Below are 19,113 nucleotides of genomic sequence, written 5' to 3' on the forward strand. Positions count from 1 at the left end.
CGTTAATACTTACACATCACAACACTCATCTGATAAGAGATTATTGCACTAAAAATCAGTTAATGATGAGCTAATGGTGAGGGAGAGTAGTACATTGTTATCATTTGATTATAATGAATACAAAACTGTTCTTTTGAATATATGAAAGCTTCTATAGCTTGATTAATTTCGTTACTGTTTCACTTTGATAATACTAACTGATTCATAATCAATATGAATTCAATTAATGTGATACTAATTCATTCAAAGGATTAGATCAGTTGTTTACTGTTTTGTTGATGTGTTTATTGCGTTCATCGATTGAGCTTAGTCAAAATGATCCGACAATTGGTATAAGAGCTTTGGATATTTGTAATTGATCTAACAATCAATTCAGAAACAAAAAGTCTAGCTCTATTTGATAATTCAATTTGTGAAATCAAGTATTAAGCAAAACTCGGTTGTTTATTTTTGTTTTCGGTAAAATCAGTTTGAGTGAGATCATGCCGATAATAAATGATCCTCATAACACTGGTTCACCGTAAGAACCACCCATGTTGGTACGAGGCCAATGCAACATATGGGCTTAGAGAATTCTTCACCATATATGCAATCAAACCATTGGTTGTTGGAGGTCTGTTGTTCATGGGTCTCATTCCCTTGAAACAACTGATCCATTAGATGGTAATAAAACTATCAAGAAGGATCTTAAGATTATTTTGATAAAGACTTCCTGAAATTGATTGGATGCCAAAGCTCATGAGATGCTTGTCATGATAGCTCCAAATGAAATCTATAGAGGGTTAATTAATTGCAAGTTTTCCAAGAATTGTGAGATGCCCTAAATGAGCAATTTGGTGGAACCCTACAAGTCCTTGAGAATACATGATAAATTATCACACAACAGTATGAGACATTTTGTCATTTAAAAGAAGAGAGTTTAACTCAACAATTTGAAATATTCATTACATTAATTAATGAATTAAAATTGGTTAAAGTTTATTACACAAACTCTGTTGGAATTCCCTAGTCGGTTTGTGGCTTTGTGCGTTGAACGGCTAGGATATTAACTTGGCGTGCAAGTTAATGTATAAATAATATAAATCAATTTATGGATGATTATCTAGTTTTCTATTTGATACATGTTAGGAAGATGATTATTATGGAATTGATTAATTAGAATCCCGGTTATAGTATAACATGTTAGATTAGCTATAAATACCGTGTTTAGGGTATGGGACAATTTGTATCAATTTTTTGAGTTAAGATTTCCTGATCAATAAAGTTTGGGTGTTAGCCAAATATCACGTTTGTTCTTTGTTTGTTCATGCCCATCACATCTCTGATTACCAGAAACTCTGCTCTGAATAACAGATTTGTAAGATCTCTACCTGAAGAATTTTCTCATTAATCTTTTCATATTAATCACTTAGTAAGATTTGAATCATTGATCTGGATCCTACTATGGAAGGGAAATACCATACAACCAAAATGTCTTAGGGACTATTGGTTTCTCTTGTTGATCTCAAGGTCGGATTTACATAGATGTGATATAGTTTCAAACAATCAAGTGTCACCAATTCCATCAATCACTTAAAAAATGACACTAGTCAGAAATTCTGAATCCTGATCACCTCTAAAAATATTGAATCCAAGAAAAGCCAATAATTTCTATATGATCCAAACATGAATCCAACCAAAAGTTGCAACATTATTCTATGTATAGAAAGGCAAAATTTAGTGAAACGAAGCAAAAGCATGAATGTGGAAGGGTTGTACGGACATGTGGGTGTGTGAAATTTGCTATTACGATAAAAACAAAACGAAAATCTTGAAGGAATAAAATAGATTAGAATAATATTTAAGAAAAACTTTGACCGTGGAAAAAGGAATCAAAAGACGGTCAAAAGTCAAAAGTCAAAACGGTCACATGCATCGTTGATTCGTTTCTTTTGTTCGATCTTTTTTACCATAAAGAATCCAAACACTTATCATCATATGCCCTTTTGTAGTTACCAATTAGTAAACATATACTTTTTAAGTTACCCATTGTGGTGTGAAAACATGTTTGCACCAACGCTGTTATTAGCTTATACTTTAAACAACTTTTACTTGTCTTTTCAGTTTGTAGGAAAAGTAGATAAATTAATCTGGCTGAAACCAAACGACTTATATTTTAATTTAGTTCTAAAACAATTTTAGAGACAGGAGTTTGTAAACCACTGAATGATATTTCATGTTTTGTTATTGAACATAGTAACATGATGATAATAAAATTGATGTTATTTATTGTTTATTGGACACAAGCATGGTCCAAGCCCATCAGCTGTTGTCCAAGCCCAACTTGTCAAATATCCAACCCTCGTCAACAACACAAGAGTATGGAGTTAGAACTAAAACATACAATTGTTTGTTATACTTGTCACAAATTGAACTTAGATATATTCTAACAGCTTGTAAATTAACATTAAAATTTGATAAAAGAAAGATTTAACACTAATCAAATTGTTGATAATAGACGGTATCTCATTTTCATTTGTTGAACATTAAAAAGATTTCAACAGGATGTAAAAATGTGTGTCTCAGTTTTATTAGTTTATACAAAACTTTTTTTAATGCTCAACATATCAAGGGATTAATGTGGTGACTTTTTTATAAACAAAAGACAGGTACAACGTTTTATCCATCTCAAGTTGATGATATTATGAAGATTGAAGAACAAACCGATTTGATGATTAGAGGGGTGATGTTGCCGTTTAATTAGTCTGTTTATTTCATATTTTGTTTATGTTTACTTTTGGGTCAAATTTTAAACAATTGTTATATGAGTAATATTCTGTTTAAACTTATGTATGGGTCGGATACCACTTAAAACAGTTGGGAAGATTAGATTAGGTTAGTCCTTTAAAGTGTGAAAGTTTGTCAAGCGACTGTCAAGCAGTTGTTATTGAATCGTTGTGATAACAACCTTCGCGGCATTCTGGTTTGTTTAAGTTGGGTTAACCCGGTACACATGCATGTAATCTGACCTTATCTATTTGATTGTTGTTCTGTGTTTGGTTAATCTATATAATTCAGCTGTTCATTGTTTGTTTGCTGTTACCAAAACCAATCATCGAGCATGTAACATAATGATTAATTAATATGCGGTGTACGACTCCTGGCGTGATCATGAAAACGATCCAAGTTACATAATAACCATTTAGAAAGAATAAATGAAATACTCAAACGAATTAGAAACTCATATATTTTGATATTTTCGTAAGATTAAAAAGTCGAGGATCGGAAGTTAAAAATCCCAGGGATAAGCTGAAAAATCATAAAATACGTTACATATAAAAATAAAAAAACTGCACGGTCATATGGTATGTCCCGTCTATGAATTTCGTAGTCCAGTAGATAAAGGTGATAGAGTCCGGTACATGTTGTAAGTTTAAACAAGTCAAGTTGATTCAAGGCAAATGTATCTTTTGTGGAGTATTTACTTTGACGACTAGATGTTACACTCTACAAGGATTGTATCCTTAACCTCCCATTCTACACGCTAAATACCTTACCACCCCAACAAAGTGCGAAACACGATTTTTTTAAAAATTAATATTAACTTGTGTTGGTGAAGACTGCAGGTTTTAATCTAATTTGTCCCTAAATATTGCACTGTGTAATAGGCTCAAGAAACGGAATACAAGGACCACTGCCTAAATTTTTGACGGCTATATGTCTACATCATACATATTGATTGGATGTCTTGGACGATGAAAGCCTACAAATGGTTTTTTGAAATTTTTTTAAAAACAAAAAGAAATATATAATTCATTCTGATTCAAATAAAATGAGTTATGATAAAATAATAAATAATATATAATATATAGATAAAAAATATATGTCACAACAAAATATATTTAACCAATATTTAACAATAAATTTTTATAATGGTAGATTCGTAAAACACGTAGTGGTTGTGTTTAATTATTATATGTTTAATAAGTAAGTGGAAATTAGTGTGGTCGACATAGGAGTGAAGATCGCGGATGCAATTTGTCCACCAAATCCTTAGGAAGTGAAGAAATAGTTCCAAGAAGCGAAAGACAAGGGTAGTGTCACCCCCCTATGCCATGCATCTCACCCTATACACTCTATTCTTGGATCATGGATCCGGGTTGACCCGCATCTAAACCACCACTAATCTTCTTGAAGTTCAATGGGGAATAAATAATTACCGTTACTTTGGTATTGGATTGAAAGCAATTACTAGTGTGTAATAGGGTGTATGTTATTTAAAATAAGTTCATGTTTGGTTTTTTTATTTATGTTTATCCATATTTTGTTCCTACATATAATTTATAATTTGTATATGCATTACAATAAAACAAAAGACATAACACGGGTTGTATAGCGGGCCTTGTTAACGTTAACAAATACATTGAACATCCACTTCTCGATCATCAACTGAGAGTTTGTCTTCCACTAAAATCGTCCCTCTAAATCGGTAGAGATCAACGTTACAATGTCAGAAGGTAGTGATCACCTTTACATTCGTCTCACTTATCAAGTAGCGTTCACATATGTAAAGTACTCTCAATAAAGGAGTATCAATTGATCATTCAACATCTCACTATTGAACTTAGTGATCATCTATACACTTTTCACTAGCGGGGTAGTGATCTCGCCCCTTTTAAGTTACACATATAAAGTTGGTAATACTTCCTTTGTCTCATTAAAAGTGTCATGGTTTGAAAAACACAAATTTAAAGGTAGATTGAATGATTAATTTTTTTGTTTACCAAATTAAAATAATGCCCTTGGAAATTGAGTGTAACAATATTGTTTATTAATGTTAGTTGTGCGTGCTTAAAGGTAAACTTGAAAATTAACTAATAAATTTTGAAAGTTCATTTATAATAGAAAAATAAAAAAGAAAATATAGATACTTTTAATGGGATAGAGAAGTATGTGTTTTGAATGTATAATCACACATACTCATCTTGTTGAAACTCTTGCTTTTGGTCTTAATCTTGTTCTTTTTCTTCACTCCAATCGTTTGGGTTATGATTTAAATATCAATTGAAGAATGATACATTTTCTAGTACACCATGTCCTAAGAAGGATCGTGCGCCCACCGTAGTTTCCATGATCGGTCTAAAGTCGGACTTATGTTCTTTTTATCACTGTAGTCACTATGTTCTCATTTTGTTTGTTAGAAATAACTATCTTAGGACATGTACAACTTATTTTTTAAGTTTCCAAAAGATGACAAAAATCACATGTCATTAGGTGGAATTAATCTTGAAAAGAGAACGAGGGAGATCAAAATTTTTTTTGGTAAGTTTTTCTTTTAATTCAAGAAAGAGATTTGAGTTTTCTCTCTTTTCCATCATGTTGATTTAGTTTATAATTGATGAAAACCTACTTCTTTGACTTAATTTTGTTTAAATCACTTATTATTCATACATACACACATGCATACATACATGTACGTACTATTTAATTATTTATATATCCTTCATTTGAATAAAACAAACAACCCCACTCTTTACATGCTCTTCTCAATTTATGACTTTATAGAAGTCAAAGATGTGTTTTTACCTTTTACTAATTTATCAAAATTAGTTTGTTGGTTAGATATTAGTTAGTTGAGATTAACATTTGTACATATTAGGGTTCTCGTACAGTTTGTTCGTTAATGAAATTAGTTCAGTTTGATAACAAATTACATCAACTCCAAACATGTCATTGTTTCGATCAGTGAATCATGAGAAACCCTAGAAAAAATTGGCGTGATCGCCGATCTTACAGATAGAACACACAGGCTTCTGTTAAAAAAGTTTGGCTAACTTGATTATTACTATAAAAGTATCTACATATTTCACAACTAGTTCTTTATATTTTTATATAATTAATTACCGATCACGATGGGACTTTATAAACATCAACTGAAAATCACAAGCCCTAAATCCCTAATCCCTGTGTGATGGATTGTGCTTGAAGATCGAATGATATCGCTTTGATAATTGAACTTTTATTCTATTACTTACATTACAGAGAAATATAAAAATACAAAATAAATAATAGAAAATAAATGAACAAGCAGAATTCAAATCTTTAATTTGTAGCCGTCGTTTGAACCACACAAGGTTAGTTTTTTAAGCATATAATTGGACTGTTTGTGTAGCTCACATTTCTAGAATCCAAATAGAAAATGTCAAAACTGATGCATGTATTATTGCTTTTGTTTTTGCAGAATCCCCCGCTTGGCGGGGGAGCAGTTTCATGATTGCTACCACAATTCCATTTTAATTATTTCATAATTTTATTAAACCTTTATGTTTTCATAATTTATCGGTTTAAAAAGATACAGTGTTTTAATTTTTACAGGGTCGGTCATCAAAGCAGTGAGTGTTCAAGTCTTATGGTAGACAAAGTAGGGTAAAGTTAGTCCGCTATTAAAACAAACTCTATACTGCTAAATAACAAGGGGTTTCTACACCTATTCTCGTAATACAGTTTAATAGATAGCTTGATATGCAGAAATATAAATCAAAGGGTCACGGTGAAGAAGTTGTGGTTGTGTAGTCGATAGAGGGGAGCTCGGCGTGGTTAACTAAGAACCCTTTCTTTTTAGAGATTAATGTATAAAATAGTAACTACGTTTTAAAAATATTCCAATCAGGTCACTCATAAAATATTTTGTTATAATCAGACTATTAAAGTTTCTTTTGTGTTCTAATCATAGATAGTTTGCCTAGATAACAGGTTATGTAGTTTTTTTATATTCCTAAATAGTGTGACATTGCAAAATATTTTTAAAAAAATTAGTAGAAATTTTTAAAAATAAATTTTAAATTACGGAAAATTGAAAAAAAAAATCTGAAAATTGCAACAACAAAAAAAAATCTGAAAAAATGCAAAACAAAAAAAAGGAAAAAAAATGAAAAATTGCAAAAATAATATGATATTTTTCTGTATTTTTGCAATTTTTCAGTTTTTTTTATTTTTCTTAATTTAATTTTTTTTCTCAATTTTTATTAATTTTGTTAAATTTTAAAATAATATTTTGCAATGTCATAGTATTATAAAAACCTACATAACCTGCTATTCAAATAAAATATTTAACTTTTTATGAACGACTTAATTAAAACTATTTCAAAACTTAATTAGGTAATTCCTTCTTTTTACTAAAAGAGTTAAAATGTACAGTAGAATAATAAAGAAAATAATATGTTATATATATTAATCAAAAAGTCATTTAGATATGTTTCAGCATGTGATCTGATTTTTCTTTTTAAACCTTAACTAAGATAATATCTAATTCTACTAATTTATACATTTTTTTTACAAGGACGGAACTTGAACACACAATCCGATAGAGTAACAAAGTTTTTTTTTTTTTTCAATTCTTTGATAATATTGCTAGCTAGTCTAAAGGTTTTTGTGTTTTTTTTTGGGAAAGGAAAAAAAATGGTATAGTTGAATGGTATTTTTAGTACCTTGTACATACTTCGATAATATCGCTATATATGTCTTAGTAATCTAGGTAGCCTTTAATGTTGTTTAATAACAAAATGTGTTAAAAGTGTCTAATTATTATCATTGTTTCCACTCATTTATGTGTTAAAAAAATATAAGAAAAGAATAAAAGCGAAAGGAGGATGTTAGAAATGTGATATGGTTATGGGGTGTCCTTTTCTCTCTCTGCAAGGGAGTGGCAGCAGGTGCTGTATTTCTGACATCAACTTATGTCCAACTCAACAATGCAATCCTATTCTTGTGCTATGCAATGAATTATGTATGTATGGGGTGTGTATGGTGTATTATTTCTACTAGAAATTAAAATAAACAAAATATGAACTTTGAAAACATGTCGAAAAGTTTTAGAAAACTTATTAGTTGAAATAGAGTTCTTTAGGAGTAAACATACAATATTATATATTAGTTGGTGTAAGAGTTATTCGGTTATAAATTATAACTTATAACTGAATCATCTATATGGAAAACTAATACATATTCAAGATACTATGACACTACTAGAAAAAAGGGCTATATGCGCACAATGACTCGCGTCGATTTATGACGAGCAATTATGCGAGTCATTAAAAAAATGTCATAAATTTTGTAAAATTGAAGATTTTTGACACTCGTTTTCGTGTCGTTAAAAAATGTCATAAATTGAAAAAAAAAGTTTGCGTGTCATCATCTTTCAGTCAAAATTAACAACTTAACCTCCCGCCAATATATTTGTGTCAAAAAAACCTTTGACTAGTTTGACTTATATAATAATAATAAAATTAATAGTACTGCAGAGTGCAGACCACAAACCCTTAACATACACATACGCACGTTCGCAGACGCATCATCGTCCACCACCACCACGAACGAATTCCGGCCACCACCACGAACCAACGCCAGCCATCACCACGAACGCCGGCCATCACCCCGAAAGCCAGTCACGAACGCCGGCCACCACCACAACCTTATGCCTGATTTTTTGAAAAATTGAAGCAAAAGTTTGTGTTTATTGAAGGAATTCATCTTCTTTGAGGTAGATTTCTTCAATTTTACCTTATTCTATCATTAATTGGCTAGGGTTTAATAACAGAGTGTTAAGTTATTTCTGAAACATAATTTTTTTTTTGTTTTATAAATGTTGAATTCTAAAGCATAATTGACAGTTCATATGAATTTTTCTGTTAATCTTAATATGGTGTTTTCAGGTATTTGTGGACCACTCTTCTTTCCACCGTCCTGGAAACCATACGGTGATGCTTATGGTGCATTTGGAGATAACCAGGTACTAATTAAGAAAATTGTACTTTACTAATCATATGTTTTTCAATAAAATAAATTAACATTATTAGGTTTTTGGAGCAGTTTTGTTTCACCTTACTTTGTCACGCAGCATGTGAAGCTACATATGGTGAAAAATGTTTGTTTCTTGCCAATGATTGGCATGCTGGTCTTGTCCTAGTGTATGTCCTTAATTCTTCCAAAAATATGTGTTTTTTGCTCATTTTGTAATATCCGACTCTAATATATGTATTATGCTCTAGACTATTAGCAGCAAAGTATTGGCCGTATGGATTTTACAAAGATGCTAGGAGTATTGTTGTTATACATAATCTTGCACACCATGTATACAAATTTAATAAAATGTATATTTAGCATGATGCATTAATACTATTACTTTATTACTTTGTAGGGAGTTGAGCCAGCATCGACTAATAGGAATTTTGGATTGCCACACGAGTGGTACGGAGCTTTGGGGTGGATATTCCTAAATGGGCAACAACACATGCTCTTGACACTGGTGAAGCTGTTAATATTCCGAAAGGTGCAACTGTCACTGTTGACCGGATACTGACAGTTAGCGAGGTAATAAAAAAAGACGAAACTTCCCTTTAAGATATAAACATTTAGGATTGCTTATGTGTTTAATTGTCGTGATCAGGGCTATTCTCGGGAAATTACAACCCCAGAAGGTGGAAACGTTTTAGACGAGCTTCTCAGTAGTCGAAAGACTGTTGTTAATGGTATGTAGTTTGCAATCCATATATTATATTAACTTGTTTATATTAACATATTATAGTTCACTGGTAGTTATCATGATGCTTTAGATTGGTGTTATCACTATTTTTATTTATCATTTTACAAGTAGTCTAGTTATATGGCAATGCAGGATCACAAATGGCATTGATGTAACAGAATGGAATCCGTCTCGGGATGAGCACATCCCGTCTCATTACTCTCTCGATGACCTTTCAGGGAAGGTTGTTATCTTTTCTTTCTACTGTGAAATTTATTGGGAGGTTGGACTACCAGAAAGGTATTGACATAATTCTCTCGGTTGCTCCTTATTTGCTGCAAGATGATGTTCAATTTGTAAGTAAATTAACTCAAATTGTAGCACTTGTTTAGGAATTGGATCAAACACTTGACCTTCATATGAATAAAGATAAAATATATTTTAGATAATGCTTGGATCTAGAGAAAAACAATATGAAGACTGGACGAGAGCCACTGATGCAGCGTTTAACGATAAGTTTCGTGGATGGGTCGAGTTCAATGTTCCCATATCTCAACTGCAAGGTGAGAACTTAATATGTTTGCTATTTTTGACAGCATGTTATAACCCTAAATTCTGAAATTTGACTAAGTCTCATATTTTTGTTTTATAAATCACTACAAACTTTAATTATGTCTTAATAATTATATTGTTTGTAATTTTGTAGTGTCCGACTCAGCCGGGAAGTACCGAGTGTGGTTATTACGTCTTAAATTTCATGAAGGAGATCGTTTATGAAGGACTTCAAATCCTCATTGATAACAATGTAAGTAAAATTTATTTATTTTATTATTTTTCAATTTTATTTTGGCCTTTAAGCTTAAGTATACAGCCTCTTGTTTCCTAAGCTCAAATCATTCATATTCATCTTCTGCTTAACATCCATATCATGTCGTTTTCACAAATTCTATCATTATTTTTAGTTTTTTTTTTTTTTAAGTTTTACTTAATTTCAATATAAATTGTGGATCGATGATGTATATGAAGAAACTGCGTTATCTATCTGTAAATTCCTTTACATGAACTGATGATAAAATAGTCTTCCTAAGATCCGATTTTAAATCCACATATAATTTCTATTCTAACCGTTTGGTGAATCGATGATGGTTTATATATTACTGCGTTATCTATCTGTAAAATATATATACATTGAAAGTGCTTCTTTTTTTTTCACACTGATGCAAATAAAAATAAAAGAATTATTTGTTGTAATTAGATGAAGTCCTTTTTAGTATTTGCTACAAGTGTATTAAATTCGTAGGTATCATGACTTTTGACCTAACGTATTTTTTGTTTAATTTTCAACTTAGGTTGGGGGAGGCAAACACGAATACACGGAGAGAAATTTCGATTCGGTTCGAGAAGATTGGTCAGCGTATACAACACAGCTTATATTTCGTTAGTGATATGTATTATACTAAATATTAACTGATACTTTTGTTAACTTAAGGACTATATGTAATCTTTTGATGTAGGATGCTTATTTTGGAAATGTAATGCATAGTTTTGTTACTATATATTAAATTATTAATTTAAATATTATTAATTATGCAGATGACGTGCATACATGAGTGTCATTAATTGCTGTCGTAAACACTAGTATTGAAAGCGTGTCATAAATGCATGTCAAAGACGTGTGTCATAAATGCGTGTCATTAAATATGACACACAGAAAGCGAGTCATACACAATTTATGACAGGGCTTCAATGACACACATTTGCTTGTCATAAGGGTCCTTTAATGACATGCAATGCATGTCATTGAAGGCATTTTTTCTAGTAGTGTGATGACGAAAAACTATTGTGCCAAGAACAAACTTTTGCATACAATCAAAACAACCATAAAATCTAACAAAAAAGGCCAAGAGTTTGCTTTCCCTTACAAGAGACGTGACTCTTTTACACAAGCTAAACCATTTTCAACATGCAAGGTTGTAAAATACCAGGCGATATCATATTGCCATTTATCTTGGTAGTCTTATTTATTTATACTGTTATACATTTGAAAAAACAACAATGCCGTGATCAAAAAACACAATAGTATTTTTGTCAACACACCACTTACGAATCCTTTCTTATTTATGCAAACCGTAGATCAACTTGTCAAATTAGAACTGCAAAATTGTTTATCTGACATGCAGAACCTGTAGCGACGACATGTACTTGAATGTTACAAATTTATTCTTCTGTATGTGGTTTAATTTAATGAAGCAAACATAATTAGGAGTTTTTATTTTGCATTCAACAACACTTTAAGAGTCAAAGCTACAGAAGTGACTTTTGTGCAAATCTAACTATAAAAGGTAAGTAGGTGTCATGCTAGTTTGTAATGTTTACATAATACAAGTATAACTTTCATTATTTTGAGTTTTGAAAACCAAACTAACCACGTTTATATAACTATGAAATCTGAAAAGGACGTCGAAAGCTCATTCCGCTTTGGGCCTACAGAATGATTGGGAAGACCTTAAAGTTAACTTTTATCGATGAAAATTCTTAAGGTGCTAAGGGCACTTCCTCCACTGAGGATTGGTTTACTCGGTACCAATCTCCAAAGCACCTTACCAAATCTCCTTAGAAAATCGGTTTCGTGAAACGTATTGTATTTTGTTTAAAAATGAACAATCGCCATAAAACTCCAAGGATTTGGTTAAATATTTAATTGTTGGTTTTATTTTTCATAACCTTCATGATCTGCACCTCTAGCAACCTTAATTAGAATCTGCCAGATTGTAGTAACTAAATACAGTTTAAAAGTTGGAAAATAAGTTTAAACCGAAATTTTGACAGATTAACCACTATATAATTATGTGAAGCGATCAAACTTAAATATTCCTTTGATAAATAATTTATGTAATCTATATGGTCAAAAGAATCCAAAAAGAGTAATAAATGAATGGAGTTTGATTTAAAGTTACGAAACCGCATGGGTGCCGGTGCAGGGTTTTGCATTTACCCCGCAACCTCACCTATCATTACTTTATTCTGTTTATATTATTTTATTTTATTTACAAGCTTTTGAAGTTGAAGATAACTCCAACATGTGTTTTCCCTTTGTTGGAATCCCAAACTATCCAACATGCCAGAGGGTTTTCACACTCATGGCGAGTTTCTTTCTGAGAGTGAAATGGAGATAAAGGTCCGTCAATGATCCAAATAGCGTTCAAGAAAGAAAAATGTTTCGCTATAGAATACGATTAGACATATAATAAAGTATCTTGTTTGATAAATTTAGTTCATCAATTTTCTCTCATTCGAATTATAATGTGTGTACTTTACAAGCAAAAACAAATTGGTATGCATGCATAATGCTGACATAAATTGTCACACCTAGTTTTATGCGTATAAGCGTGTGACTAACTGTTGATACATGTTTTGAAAATATATCAAAGTATTGGTTGCAAATTGGAAGTCTTTTCGTTAAAATATTATTATATTCAAAATGTTTTGAATTATATAATTGATGATATTACAAAATAGTTTAATCTTGAGAAAATATTAATTTACATCATTTACAATATTAAAGCATAATCTGAGTCATCAAATCATTTAATGGCTAAACAACCATCTTCTATCACTATTTATGATTTACATGTAAAATAATTTATAAAAAATGCCAGCAACACATGCTGGTGAACTCGTTGACTCTAAAACATTTTATGTAAACCTTTAGCTCATATTCAAAACAATCAACGACCATGTAGATCTGTGTACTAATTATATGCACATGGTCAAGCCCACATAGCTCCATAGACTAGCTTAGTGTGACAGTGGCATGATGTTAAGCGTGGTGGGGTATGCTTACCCTCTGCCCACATATGTATGGATCCAGGAACACATATAACTAACTTGAATTTCAGTGGATACTCAAGTTTTAGGGAGTTATAATCACATGCAAACTTTTGTATAAATGCGTCGTTTAAAGTGTTTTGTAAGTTTAAGCGTATTCCGACTTGTAAAGAGATTAGACGTATTCACCTTTATTCTGATTAGTTTTCTATACTCCTTTCGGTTTGTACGTTACCTTGGACCTACAGTACGAGAATAACTTGTATAAATATCAATGTTGCAAAAGTCGCTAGGCGGTCCCTAGGCGGCCAAACCCCTTGGAGGGAGTACTCGGAGAGTACTCGGACATGATAAATATAAAGAAAATTAGATTTTGGGTAATATATATTTCAAATATCATAAGTTTACTAATATTTATAACAAAATAAATGAATATCAATATAAACAAGAGAAATACATTTTTAAACACTAAATTACTCTAAAAAATGTTAATCATTAATTAAAAATAAGGATATTCGTTCTTTAATATTATAGAAGTACGAATTATGTTGTATGTTTTAAGTCAAAATATAACCAAGTTAACCGACTAGATGTGATTCAGGCTAATGTTGACCACATTTGACCAATTTTTAGTAACTAGGCGGAGTTAAAGAAACTCCCCTGGGCACCATACCTTGTAGCGAGTACTCGGCCTTGTAGACCTACTTTTACAACATTGATAAATATCTAGATCGAATGATCTAGTTTTAGACCTTTAGTCTAACTTACATAGCTTTAACTTAGGGACATCATAATAGGTACCGTTTAGACATGATAAGACATGTTTAGCAAAAAAGTGCGCTATGCAATTTTGTACTTTTTTAAAAATAATTAAAATTAAGACATTAGAGTATCTCATTTTTGTTTCTTGGTACATAAAACGTATAATTGTCATGCTTAAACCACCAAATTAACTATTAAACAAGTCATTTTTATGTTTGATATTTGTGTTAATCGCGCCGTCTCTAACCTGTTAGGCAAGTTAAAACACAAACTGACAACCATACTTTAAATCTTGATAAATCACTTTTATGAATAAAACATTTAAACCTGTAGTCTTCCTATTTATTTAACAATTATCTTACACGTTTCTTCTTCATAAAGAGTCAATTTGACTCAAACCTTTATATGTAAAAATTTATGTTTCTTAGTCACAAAGAAACATTATTTAACTATAAACTTTATGTTTGAAAAGCTAAAAGTACATATTTAATACTTTTCAAGGTTTAAGCTATACCCCCGACTAGGGTCTAAGTCATGCATGTATTGAAACAATTTAAGCGGAACTCCTACCTTAACATGAGTATTTAGAGTATAAATCTTAAGATCTACCGGGCATCACTTCTACTATACGTTTTGTGTCAGGGAAACGAATCGTTGGAACATCAGGGCTCGGGACTCGTCGGCACGCACTACGATGTTAAGCATGTGTTTAGGGGTGTGTTTGGATGAAGGTGATCACCCTTTAGTCACCTTTTTATAGGCCGATTACCCACTCCGTCGCGTAAGACGGGGAAAAGGGTAGGTCGTCACGTAGCAAGACGTCGCCCACTAGGGTTGATGTGTCAAGCCTAAACCTTCCACGTGTAGTTGAGTTAGCGCCACGTGGTCCGGGTTACTTAACGTCGCGATCATGTATTAAGATGGTCAAATGGGTACGGTCACTGCGTAGTAAGACACCACCCAAATTTTCAGATATTTTACAAGTATGTCGCGTATTGCGATAGGCATGGGTTTTATCCGTCGCAAACCAACTTTAGTTTTACTTGTTTTTCGTGCTGGTTTTCGTCGTACGTATTTGGGGTCTTGGTTTCTAATCAGTTTGAGGATATTTTTGGTCCCTCAACTTTTTAAAGTTGGCAAACATGGAATAAAGTTTCATGTTGTTACATAGTTACCACATGAATGTCATATTATATACATGTCGTCTAACCATTAAGACATATCCATATTATTTGCCAAGTGTTAAATTTTAATTGGTCTGACTTTCGTATATATAAAAGTGCTTAAGACAAGATTTCATATCGTTTCAATCCTCAAAAAATCTTTGTAATAGAGAACGTAGTGATAGAAAAGAGGAGTTATTACTTATGAGGAAAACCTCGAGTCTTAACGCTTTAATGAGTGTTGGAACCAATTTTAATTATCTTGGTATGTCGAGGGGTTATAGTGGGTATAGTTAGTAATACAAGGTGTACCACCTTTTAATACTCTTGGTATGTCAGGATGTTCTAAGCATAAGTGTGTAGTGGGAGACAGTGTTCTTAGACGGACTATCAGAATGGTACCCGCTGTGTCAAAAAAGTATTACCACATTACCTAAGATTTATTGGTTATGTTTACCTAGACTAGTAATCAAGTTGACAGTCGGGTAGTTATTTGGAACATGGTTATGTCCAAATGCGGGCATTAGGTGTCCACTCGTGTTGGTAGCGGTTATGTTGTGCATAGGCGTGCATCTGTGCACGAAGTTATAATTGTGCTATTCACGTGCCAATAGCATATTGACTTTGCGTTGATCATGTGAAATGTAAAGTAATGATATAGTGATGAACTAGACCCTAGCTAGAATCAAAATTTCGAAATAGCATGTAAGGTATAATCACTACAGAGGTTATGTTAGTGCACAAAATTACAACCTTGGTAGGTTGTCTTGTTTATAGGAATGCATGTTAACTGCGTGTAAGAGTGCGTAAGCTATAAACTTAGATACCACAAATGCTAAGGTCAATTTCTATAGCCTTACATATTTTAATAAAAATATTAGGCTAAAATACATGTGTTAGGTCAAAAATTTGTGAGTTGCGATATCATTGTGGCGAAACTCGTTAAATATATTTTGGTCAATCAATCAGTTTAATTTGGCATGTAATACGGATCTGAGACGTAAGCTTCGACGCATGCGATTGCCTTCAATGATTAGAAAGCTTCTTGATTGTTAGGATTTTGTTTTTAGCTACAAATAGGAAACTTATTTTCTATTTTTGGAGTGTGTTTAACATGGTGTAAATCACCGACACAAGGGAAGCTCACCTTGGATGGGGTCGATTCGTTTAATATATTTCATCACTTTTATACTGACTATGGAATCGTTTATCCATTATATTATATTTTAATTATTCGTTCGACCGTTTGATTTCACAGCACCCGTCTCGAGAGATTATCAAGAGCAAATCCATGTGTTTGATAGATCCGGTGTTAGGAGATCTACTTATGGTATCAGAGCAGGTTGAATCACTTGATTCAACTTTGCTCTTAATATTCGGGTTCTAATTCCACGATTACCCAAACAAGACTTTAATTTTTGAATGTTTTGGAAATAAAGTTTGAAGATTTGGGGGAAATAAAGTACTTGAATTTCATCTCGGGTTCATAGATTTGGATTCACTAACACATTAAGAGGTTCGTTTTAGTATTTTTGTGAATATTTTATGGGTTTTTGATGATGAACAGTTGGTGTTCGTGTGTTTGGTGGCGGCGAAATATCATATCTATTTTTGATCAACAAATTGATTATCGACTCTTGTTACTTGATGTTTGTCATGGTCATAATCAACAACAAAAGGTAGATATCAAGATTAATTTTGTGCTTTAATCTTCATATTCGTGTCTTGTTCATCCTTAGCGGCTGAAGTATTTTTAGCTTCAAAGTCGATTTTGAGGATGTATTGAAGGATCTTGGTTATTTAGGTCGATAGTGTTGTATCTAGTACGCAATTAGCCGTTGAGATGATGTATTTGAGGTTGGAGGATGGATGGCGCCTAGGGTTAGCAGGGTCACTGAGAAAATGGTGATTCTTATTATTTTTACATCCGTTGAATGCATATACACATAGAAAAGTGTCTAGTAAAATGGCTTTACGCATTGTGATCTTGATTTATTTATTGGGGTGTTCATATAAATAACACGTTCAAAATGTTTAAACACATGGAAAAGTGTCTATTTGTTGCAATTACTAAGGTACTATCAAAAGTATGTGATTACAAAATCATAAATGCTGAAGTCGCTAGGCGATGCTAAGTCAGTTGATTGAGGAGTTGCAAGGACTCGACCTAATCTGGGAGTACTTGGGAATTACTTGTCAGGCGAATAAGGTTTGCAAAGCCACAATAAGAGGTAAGAAAAGACGTAGAGAGGGTTTTTGGTGTTTGAAAATGAAGTGGTGCATAATTTGATTTCCAACAGGGACAACGCATCCTAGAAATTTTATGAACACCTACATGATTCTACAGAATATAAATCTAAAGAATAAAAACAAAGCAATATCTCCATAATACATAACCGATCCTTTAAACAACGAAGAGGTCGTTGATGATATCATAAGTGAAGTACGTGATTATGACACACATTTGGACTCATGGGTGAATCTTAAATAATGGAAACTTGACATGACACTAGCTAACATGCATTATAAAATGATGAAATATGGATTGGGATGCTCCTTCCACTCTAAAGAGTCTTAAGCTTAAAACAACATGAAAGGATTTCTATTAACGAATTAACAACTAATATTTACGATAATTAATCAACAATTAACATATGATAATTTGAAGAAAAATAATGTATAAATTATCGTACCAATGTATGTAACTTTTGACCAAGTCAAATGTAATCCATCATTCCAGCTGATTCTTGAGAATTCCCAAAAGAAGAGTAAAATAAAAAGAAAAATATACTAATATAAAATTAATTAACCCATCTGGGTAACAGTTGAGTCAAATTAATAATTCTTAAATCATTATTATATACATTTAAAGTTAGGCAGTAAACTTTAGTTACCAATTGGGCACATGGACTTCCCAAAGTCATAAACTTATGCACTTGTTCTTTTTCCTTTACGAAAAAAAGTTGAAATTTTTGGGCGTATCTAATGTTTGCATGCTTTCAAGTTAATGATAAATGTCTACAAGGTCTCACCATCATTAGTAGTTTTTTTAAAGGTCATTTAGCTCATTTACATACTACTGACTCACCTACTACTGACTCACCGGATTATTTTCTTTTCACCTTTATAATAAAATGGTTTATTAGATTTAATAATCCCTATTAAATGGTATTGATCGATAAAAAACCCTATTTATTTTATCACCACTGGCGGTCCCAAATTTAATCAAGTTGACCCCCAATGACTTCCCGTTAAAAAAGACTTAACAACGTTATACTTTTTTCCGAATTTCAAACTAATTTTTTAAGGCTTTTGATTGGAAGGAGGATATAAATCGATTGTTGTAAAACTTAGCTCGAAACAGTGATCCAAACGACTTAATTTTTGTTTCTTGTAAGTTCGAACACTCGAATTGAAGCATTATTTCGTCGTTTTGGAGCACCGTTTTGAACTAAGTTTACATCAATCGACTCATATCCTCCTTCCGATCAAAAGCTCTAAAACACTAGTTTGAAATCCGGAAAAAGTATAACGCCGTAAGTCCTTTTCAACGGGGGATTGGGGGCTAACTTTTTTAAAAATAACCGCTAGTGACGATAACATGAATATGAGTTATTATAAGCTAATATCATTCAACATAGATTATTATAATCCTATAAACCTAATTGAGAAGGTATCGCCGAGTAATTTTTTGGTTTGCGGGTACATGAGGATAAAAATGAGATAACAATGCAGGATTGATCGTTGCATGGGTAAAACTCATGAGTGTCCATTCCCCTTTTATACATCATAATTGAGAAGAGCTTCAGACAACACCTATATCCATAACCATACCTGTACCCATACCAAAAATCAATAAAA

At 32.1% G+C, this 19,113-nt stretch overlaps 2 non-coding genes and 1 pseudogene across 2 annotated transcripts; all 3 read left to right on the forward strand.

The window, feature by feature from the left end:
• The first annotated feature begins 8,690 nt into the window (after nt 1-8,690).
• On the forward strand, nt 8,691-9,986 carry LOC143580131 (soluble starch synthase 1, chloroplastic/amyloplastic-like; annotated as a pseudogene).
• A 515-nt stretch (nt 9,987-10,501) lies between these two features.
• Nucleotides 10,502-10,594, forward strand: LOC143580140 (small nucleolar RNA snoR27). The gene has a single exon (XR_013143594.1). It is a non-coding gene; the product is annotated as a small nucleolar RNA snoR27 (small nucleolar RNA).
• Nucleotides 10,595-10,629: 35 nt separating this feature from the next.
• Nucleotides 10,630-10,689, forward strand: LOC143580141 (small nucleolar RNA snoR27). The gene has a single exon (XR_013143595.1). It is a non-coding gene; the product is annotated as a small nucleolar RNA snoR27 (small nucleolar RNA).
• The last annotated feature ends 8,424 nt before the right edge of the window (nt 10,690-19,113 follow it).

This window comes from Bidens hawaiensis, unplaced genomic scaffold (genome assembly GCF_021521415.1).
Source record: "Bidens hawaiensis isolate Kalapana, Puna unplaced genomic scaffold, B.hawaiensis_p1.1 tig00030250_1, whole genome shotgun sequence".
NCBI classification, from domain to species: Eukaryota; Viridiplantae; Streptophyta; class Magnoliopsida; order Asterales; family Asteraceae; genus Bidens; species Bidens hawaiensis.